The sequence below is a fragment of the Bison bison genome, unplaced genomic scaffold (genome assembly GCF_000754665.1).
Source record: "Bison bison bison isolate TAMUID 2011002044 unplaced genomic scaffold, Bison_UMD1.0 scf7180017864228, whole genome shotgun sequence".
NCBI classification, from domain to species: Eukaryota; Metazoa; Chordata; class Mammalia; order Artiodactyla; family Bovidae; genus Bison; species Bison bison.
This window is the reverse complement of record NW_011494800.1, coordinates 559683-569721: the sequence shown is the minus strand read 5'-3', so window position 1 is coordinate 569721 and position 10039 is coordinate 559683.

The following is a 10039-nucleotide window of genomic DNA, read 5'->3' as shown; positions in this document are numbered from 1 at the left end:
TGTGAACCCCCAGCAGACATTTTCTTATATTTCATTGGTTCACATTCACTCCCATGCTCACCCCTGAATCAACATATTTAACAGAGTATGGGATTTCATGGACTAGCTCAGACCTGAGTCATAAGACAAGCTCCACCCCTACAGTCGGGAGTCAAGTTCTCAAAATAGGGAGACTAATTTGTTACCCAAATCAAGATACTTTAGAAAGTGATAAAAAGAATATATTCATAATTATTCCAGAAGCACAGACACAAACCAGAGATCCCAAGGTACATGGCTTCCTGAGGAAGATGTGGATGCCTGAATGAACAGTTGGTAGGTAGTAAGAGAAAGTGGAATGGTTACTGGGGTAATAACCACAGTAACTATGCTAAAAATATATTTTTAATCACATACCTACTGTCTTAGTCCATTCAGGTTGTTACAATAAAATACCATAGACCGGGAAGCTGATAAACAATAGAAATTTATTGTTCACAATTCTGGAGGCTTGGAAATCCAAGATGAAGGTGCAGGCATGTTTGGTGTCTGGTGAGAGCTTCCTAGTTCATGGACGGTTGTCTGGCTGTAAACTCACAAAGGAGAAAGGAAAGGAAGCTCTCTGGAGCCTGTTTTATAAGGGCACTAATCCCATTTGTGATGGTTTGTGCCTGCTTGCTCAGTTACTTCTGTCGTGTCTGACTCTGCAACACCATGGAATGTAGCCCTCCAGGCTCTCCTGTCCGTGGGATTTCCCAGCAAGAATACTGGAGTGAGTTGCCATGCCCTCCTCCAGAGGATCTTCCCAACCCAGAGATTGAACATTCCTCTCCTGTGTCTCCAGCATTGTAGGCAGATTCTTTATCACTTGAGCCACCAGGGGAGCCCTGTCATGACCTAATCATGTCCCAAAGGCCCCACCTACAAATACCATCACGTTGGGAAGGTTGCAACATATGAACTGGGGTGAGGGTAGGGAATGGAACACCAGCATTCCATCAATAGCACATGCAAAGAAAGTAAGTCCACGAGGCAGAGAAGACCAGATATATTCTCTATTAGAGAAAACTCCGCCGACTGCCAGACTGGCTCCTGAAGTTGGCTTGTTTTCAAGGTATTCTTTCTGAGGTAACACAACTAGGAATCAGTGTTACGTGAACTCAGACCAGACCTCCCATTCCCCACACCAAGGCTTTTTAACGACCTCAAAGCAGAAATGACAAAGAATAACATTTTCCACATTTTCAGAAGTAAACTCATTATTTTGATTATTTTGAGATCATTTTCAGTGCAATATGAAGATACTGACCTTTGCAAACTGAGAGAAGAGAAGCAGTTTATCTCACTGAGCCCAGGGACTAACATCTAGGACTCAGTCTAAGTTCTGAGACCAGCTAGTTGACTGACTTCATATAAAATCATTAATAGATCTTCCTCTAAGTCCTCATCTATAAAAGGGAGATAGCAATACTTGTAATCTACTTATCGAACTGGTTGTTTGGAGGATCAAATTAAGAAAATAGATATGAAAATCTTTTGAAACTTTAAGAGCACTATACAAGTGTAAAGTATTATTATTAAGAACTTCCAGCTAGGTCAGGCATTTTTCTGTGGGAGGCAGTTTAAAGGTTATGAATAATCACCTTGTAATAATTGGATATGTAAATGTTCCCAGAGGTCTTTTTCAGCAGGCTATTCAGATAAATCAAAACTGATGATGTCAATGATGATAATGATGATATTTCTTTAATAGTGAATAAGAAGCAGGAAGCAAAGATAATGGTCTCATACCTTGATCCATGGAAAACAAAGTACCTTTCAGTGTCTTTATTTTTTGAAGATTTCCAGTGATGATATAACTGGAGCTGCAACTTTTACTATCACTGTGAATCTGGTATGTTTGCTCATACTAATCCATTAGCATTTAATATTGTTGTTTTTATCTCTTATCTTATAAGCATCTAGTAACAGCCAAACTGCAATAAGTCTGGCTTCAGTGCCCCTAGAGTGATTCAATCTTAAAACGATTGTGGATTTTGAAAAGACAGGGGAAAACTGGCCATGGAGTCTCATGGGAGTCCACTGGCAGACAGGCAGTCCTGAACCTGCTGTCATTTTTAGGAGGTTATAAAGTTGAGAAATATTTCCCCTGTGGGCACAAGAAGAAAAGAATGTGGGAAAGCAGACAGTGAAGAGCCATGACCCTGTGTCCCTTCATATCTTGTACAGAACCAAAAAGTGTGCAGAATTTGAAAGTGCCTCTGAGATGAGAGAGATGTTGGTATCTCTTTGATTTGGCTCGCTCTTATCAACTTGAGCATCCTTCTTTAACATCCACCACTGTGCTTCTTCTCGACAAAATGTATCAGCATGAGACTTCCTGGGTAGTCCAGTGGCTCAGACAGTGTGCTCCCAATTCAAGGGGCTGGGTTCCATCCCTGATCAGGGAACCAAATCCTATATGCTGCAACTAAGAGCTCACATGCTGCAGCAAAGATAGTGTGCCACAGCTAAGACCCAGCACAGACAAATAAGTTTAAAAAGATGTCCAAAAAAATTAGTATGAATCTGAACCAAAGATGTCAAAGATGTATTAAACATGGCATCGGTATAGAAAATTTAATTTACAATGAAGCAAGGCCAAAGCTTTTAATAAAATGTAAAGAATATGCAACTATCTTAATTTACATAAATGCGGACATAACAAAGAGACTTGTTACAAAGAAGAAAGCCCACTCAAACAAGTAAAGGGAAAGAACTGCTGTAAAAATGCAGTTAGTTATATAGACATCCAAGGACAAAACAAAGTTTATGCATATATATTCCTCCATGATCTAGCACAGCTAGAACATTATGATTTTTCTGTGTTCTCCCCTCATAGATAAAAATGCCCCCAAAAGTTTCCTACTTTGATTGTCTAAAATTTATTTGAAAAGAAAGAGGGGAATTGTTTTGATCCACAACTATATTTAATCCTCTTGTAGCCTGAATATATTAAAAGAATTGAAGTTTTGAACTGAAAGTTGTTTATATGATGCTACTTTATGTACACAACCAAAAATAACCTTAACTGTTTTCATTTTTAGTATAAATTTGCAGCTTCTATAAGTGGCTACCTATATATTTTAAAAACAAAATAACACTCTGATGAATAGTCACATTAATTAGTGTTATTCATGGCATAAAGCACTACATCCTAGTAATATCCTTCTAACTTGAGCAGTTACAGAGGACCCTTGCTAGCCTGCCTGGTCAGTGCCCAGTAACTGGAAGGAATCCTACCTATCTGCTTTTATCCACAGAGTGCTTTAATTCTGAGTCTCTGAGAAAAGAACCACAGCTTGAAACAGAAATATAAAGATGAACAAACAAAATAACTGACCCCAGAGTTAAAAGCATCATGCAAGCAAATTTTTGAAAAGATTAAATTCATATCCTCCAAGTTATTTAAAAGGACAGTATTTTTGTAAAACAAGCTCTGGAGGCTATGGGGGGGGAAAGAGCAATTAAGAACAGAAAAGACTTTTTAGAAAATAAACATAAAATTTCCAAAATAAGAAAAACTTAATAGAATTTCTGAATAATAAAACATACATGGCTGAAGACTTTAACTGGTAGCCTAGAAGATAAAGCTGAAGACATTTCCAAAATTTAGAGCAATAAAATATGATATAACTCCAGGAGACTCTGTTTAATAAGAGTTCTCAATGGAAGAAACAGAAAACATAAGGAAAGAAGCAAAGAAACAGTAGTTACTTATGCTGAGCACAGAGCCTCCCTTTCCCAAGTGATTAGTGACATAAATGGCTAACGTGGGCAGGGTCTTGGGACTGGGAAGGAAATGAAGAAACTGTGGCCTACTTAGGATTTCGTGTCCTACAGACAGTTTGTTTGGCCTAGTTAAGGCAGCTTCTGTAAAGCATCTTTACAAAGCTGAAAAGACTCAAAGTCAGTCATCTGAGGAGAAGGCCTGTCACCCTGGTGGAAACGGAAGAGACACATATTGATTTTGCATCCAATGGTTTGAGCCTATGGCTCCAAACAAGGGAACCCTCCAGTTCTACCATGGCAGACCACTCTTAGGAGGAATTGTACCGTTGGTCTGAGTTGCCCTCTTTCTTGTGAGTGAAGAAGGGCCACTACCATCCACTACACACACACACCCCAACGTGAAGAATGCTGATAGTGTGTTGAGTTCGCACTCACGGATGCCTCACTAGAAAAGTCTCCTTCTTAGCTCTCATCGTCCCTCCACCACTGACTGCGAGATCCCAACAAGCTGGCTTCCACATGCCCTGCTACGGGAAAGCAAAAAGGATCTCAGGTTATGTCAGGGGCTCAGCAGCTTAAAGGATGAAGAACGGGGCAAAAAAAAAAAAAAAATCAACCATAAAACAAAAAACTAGGACAGATGTCTCCCATGAGGCAGATTTAGATAGAGAGAAAATACATTTAAGAAAAGTACTATGTAAATCAGTGGCATACAAGAAGATTGCTAAATGAAGATTCAGAAAACCAAAAATATTTATTTGGAAAAGATTTTTTTTTTTTAATCATAGTACTTGAATTTTAAAATTCATTAGAGGAACACCGAAATAGAGTGGATACTTTTGAAAACAAAATTAAAAGTATGAAAGGTCAGATAGAAGAAGTGTATTACAATGAAGCCCCATAACAGAAAGGTTGAGGGTCCTGAGTAAAAAGACGTGGAAGACAGATCCAAAGCAACGCCCATTCCAAGAGGTAAAGAGAGAACATACAAATGCTAAGTTTGAAAAGAGAACTGAAGAAAGATTGTTTTTCAGATTAAATGTGCCAAGCATAATTAATTTTCAGTTTAGTTCAGTTGCTCAGTCATGTCCAACTCTTTGCAACCCCATGAATCGCAGCACTCCAGGCCTCCCTGTCCATCACCAACTCCCGGAGTTCACTCAGACTCACGTCCATCAAGTCAGTGATGCCATCCAGCCATGTCATCCTCTGTCGTCTGCTTTTCCTCCTGCCCCCAGTCCCTCCCAGCATCAGAGTCTTTTCCAATAAGTCAACTCTTCGCATGAGGTGGCCAAAGTACTGGAGTTTCAGCTTTAGCATCATTCCTTCCAAAGAACACCCAAGGCTAATCTCCTTTAGAATGGACTGGTTGGATCTCCTTGCAGTCCAACAGACTCTCAAGAGTCTTCTCCAACACCACAGTTCAAAAGCATCAATTCTTCGGCGCTCAGCTTTCTTCACAGTCCAACTCTCATATCCATACATGACCACTGGAAAAACCATAGCCTTGACTAGACGGACCTTTGTTGGCAAAGTAATGTCTGCTTTTCAATACACTATCTAGGTTGGTCATAACTTTCCTTCCAAGGAATAAGTGTTAATTGATTTCCAAGTGAGATGAATTTTGAAAAAATCTGAAAAAACTATGACACCCAAGGATAAGAAGAAATATAATTCCAGACATTAATATACATATACATACACACAGACACACACACACACACATAGACACACACAGATTAACTTAGGAAAGAACATCACAATGGACTCCTCATTTGCAACTCTGGAAGATAGGGAAAAATATTTCTAAGAACTAAGATTCAAGAATTCTTTACCAGCCTAGATATCATCCCCATGGAAGAGCAAGAGAATTTTACATGCTCTCAAATATACTACCTTTATATCCTCCCTAGGAAACAAAGAAGCAAAGAGAAAACTAATTCAGGACAAAGAATCTCAAATTAGTAAAAGACTGAGTGTCCAAGGCTTCCCTGATAGCTCATTTGGTGAAGAATCCGCCTGCAATGGACGAGACCCTGGTTGGATTTCTGGGTTGGGAAGATCTGCTAAAGAAGAGATATACTACGTACTCCAGTATTCTTGGGCTTCCCTTGTGGCTCAGCTGGTAAAGAATCTGCCTGATGCGGGAGACCTGGATTTGATCCCTGGGTTGGGAAGATCCCCTGGAGAAGGGAAAGGCTACCCACTCCAGTATTCTGGCCTGGAGAATTCCATGGCCTGTAGAGTCCATAGGGTCTCAAAGAGTCGGACATGACTGAGCCACTTTTACTTTCATTTTCACAAGAAACAGTGTAAGCAAAAAAAAAAAAAACCTTGCTTTTAAAACTGTTAAAAAATATTAAAATTAAAATGATGATAATGCAATTTTTGAAGAATAAAATATATGTTCAATGAGGATTATAAAAAGTGAAAAGGCATAATTCAAGGAAAAATAAACAACAGTTTAGAGCTAAAATGTCAATAATATCTAGAAATTAGGGTTAAAGAATGCTGTATTGAAATAAAAGTTTGTTAAAAGATGGTGGTGGAGGGGGAAGAGGAAGTAGGGAAATACAGTGGTGAAGGCCACTGATCTATTTTAATTTTGGAATGTTAAAACAGAGACCCAGAGCAGAATTTTGAAATTATTGTTGGGAGTGAGAGGCAGGAGGGATAAGACAGTAGATATAGGAAAAAGGAACAGAACTAGGTTTCCTTCTTAACCCCTCAAAGTAAAGGGTGTATTTGCTTTTCAAGCACAGAGAACAGTTATAATCATTGTCCATGTATGAGGCCATAAATAAAACCTTAATAAATTCAAGGGAAAAAATAATATATAACATATTTGCTAACAACCACAATAAAAGCAAGCATAACAAGAAAAGAATAATTTTTATTTTAAACATGTGCACTTAGAGATTTAGAAGTACTCTTTTAAATAGCTCTTGGTTTAAAGAGGATATCAAAACCAAAGTTACAAACTACAGAAAAATGAATGACAAAGAAAATTGCTTATCAAAGCATATGTGATCCAGTTTAATATGACATATGATATAGAAGCAAGAAATAAGCTTACAGATTAAAATAATTTATCAAAGTTAAGAGAGATTGAAAACAAAGAACACCAAAATTTTAACTCAGAATCAAGAAAAAATGATGAATTAAGTGCAGAAAAATTAAAGAAATACATGAATAAACACAAAATTAATTAAATACAAAACAAAGACTAAGTGCATATCAATAAAACCAAAAGCATATAAGTTTGGGGGGAAAACTAATACAATGGCTAAATCTTGCAACCTAGAGAAAAAGAGAGTTCATTGATCAGGTTAGCCCTGGTGTCCTTGAAGAGCTTGGTGGTGATTATTCTCTGCAAGCCAGTATGAGAAAAGCTGCCGTCTAACTGGACTCAATGAATTCACTGAGGATGATGGAATGCCAGGGTGACAGGGAGCAAGTGATAGCACTTAATCCTCAAAGACAAGGCATCTACAGTTACTGTAATGAAAACAGAGTAAAAGTAGTCATGAGGCTATTTAAACCTGCTTAGAGCTTTCGTGTTGGTGAATTGATCACAGTGCCCTTAGGACTGAAATAGAGAGGCAGTGAACAAGTCTTTCTTCATGTATGTAAGTGAAAGAGCTTAGACTTAATGTTTAAAAAATCTGACTTAACCACTACAGTAGAGAATTGTGAATCCTCAGTCAATTCCCAGGATTAAAGTCCCCTGAATATGAATAAAGAGGAGGCTGGTGTTCTCTTGAGGAAGGACCTTACTAACCTACCAAAAATGTATATGGTATATCTTCCTTCTAGACTACCAAATAAACTTGGTGTCATTTAGCAGGGAGACTGCGCGTAGGGGAAGGAAGAGAATCAGAATTTGAGGATTTCCGGACATCCTAACCTAGCACCCTTAGGATCCATTTCCATACGTGTTTCTGTAGTGTATATTGCAGTCATCTGGGGGCAAATGGTGTCTCCTCGTGGGATCTCACCCTCTGGGATGTGAAGAGGTCTGAGTCTGGCTATATGTCTAGCAGTAATGAGAGGAAGCAGAAGTGGTCCTAAAGGAGATCAGCATTTTGCTGCAAACTAACCAACTCATGGGAGGCCATTTCAGATTCTCAAGCAAAAGAAACCTAATGACTTCAGTCAGGGGAGATGTTGCTCTATTACGTCCCAACATATCCAAAAGTCTCAATCTATTATTGCAGGTGCCAAATCTTACCTATATACCATCAACTCAAGAAGTCCCAAATCTCATCATCTAAGCCAAATATGGACAGAATTCTGGATATAATCCATTCTAGAGCAAAATTCTCCTCCATTTGTGAACCTGTGAAACTAGCAGGCTATTTATATGCTGCTGTGGTTTGAATGTTTGTATCCTCCAAAATTCATATGTTAATCCTAATCCCCAAGGTGAGGGTATTAGGAGATGGGGCTTTGGGGAAGTGGTTAGGTAATGAGGGTTTCACCCTCATGAGATTAACCTAATCACCCTCATGAGATTAATAACCTTAATTAAAAAAAAAAAATCTCCCTTTTTCCCTTCTACCATGTGGGAACACAGCCAGAAATTGCTGTCTGTTAACCAGTAATCAGGCTCTCACCTAACATGAAAACTGCCAGCATCTTGATCTTGAAATTCCAAGCCTCCAAGACTGCGAGTAATAAATTTCTGTTGTTTATAAGCCACCTAATCTGTGGGATTTTATTATAGCAACCATAACAAATTAAGGTGTGTGCTCATACAATACAGTGAAGCCATAGGATAACAGTTACAGACATTCTCACTGCAAAAGGGAGACCATGGAAGAAAAAGAGTCACTGGTCTCAAGCAATTTCAAAATCCAACTGGCCAGACTTTGTTAGGTTTCAATTCCTCTGTAACTCCTGGCTCTGACCTCTGGACCCAGTGCCTTACCCTTAAAGTCGTCCTTTTTTCTTGAAGGGTAGAACATATTTTCAGATTAGAAGTTTTATCACGTTTCCTGCCTGTGGAATTCTGGGGGACCAACAATCTTCTTTCATTTCATCCTGTTGCTTGTCCTTTTCAGTCTAAGTTGTCAGTTTTTCTGCTGATACAACATTCTTGTCAGTCTCCAATGTATGTCATGGAAATGTAGGCCATTAAACAATAGGCTCCTCTACAGTAATCACATCTTTTTTCTGACTTCTGCTGAGATGGCTGAGGAGATCCATGAATCATGTGCTTCGTCCCTTCAAATTCGGTCTGCATGAATGAATATACTGATCATTTGATTCTTTCAAAACACTAGCAAAAGATATACAGACACATCCTTGGTTTTCTCTTTGTGCGTGTGTGTGTGTGTGTGTGTGTGCTCACTCAGTCGTGTCCAGCTCTTTGCAATCCTCTGGACTAGCCCACCAGGTTCCTCTGTCCATGGAATTTTCCAGGCAAGAATTTTGGAATGAGTTGCCATTTCCTGCTCCAGGGGATCTTCTCAACCCAGAGATCAAACCCACATCCTTTGCTTTAGCAGGAGGATTCTTTGCCACTGCGCCACTTTAGAGCATACTTTTCTGGCAATGACTCTCCAAATTTTAGCATTTTTGTTTTTTTGCAGTCTGGATAGGCAAAGGATTTTCTAAATCATCAAATTCTGTTTTCTTTTTGCTTAACATTTCTTCTCTTAATTTATCTCTTTCTTTTCTCATTTTACTATAATCAACAAGAAGAAACCATGTTCCACCTTCAATGCTTTGCAGTACTCGATTCCTGATAAAAATATATATTGGTTTCCTATGGCTGCTGTAACAAATTACCACTATGTGGTGGCTTACAGCAACATATACTTTTTTAAAAATATATATATTTATTCTTTACCATATATATAATAGGAATATATATATACATATGTATGTGTGCTCAGTCATGTCCAACTCTTTCGTGACCTCATGGGTTGTAGCCTGTGAAGAATTCTCTAGGCAATTCAAGTCCATGGAATTCTCTAGGCAACAACACTGAAGTGGGTTGCCATTTCCAACTCCAGGGGATCTTTCTGACCCAGGAATCTAACCCATGTCTCCTGCATTGGCAGGTGGATTCTTTACCACTGTACCACCCGGAGAGCCACCTGGAGAGCCCACACATATGTATACATACATACACAGTATACATATGTATATATACATACACACACATTGTTTCTGAGTCACTAAGTTGTGCCAACATCTGCTGGATCATGGAAAAAGCAAGAGAGTTCCAGAAAAACATCTATTTCTGCTTTATTGACTATGCAAAGCCTTTGACTGTGTGGAT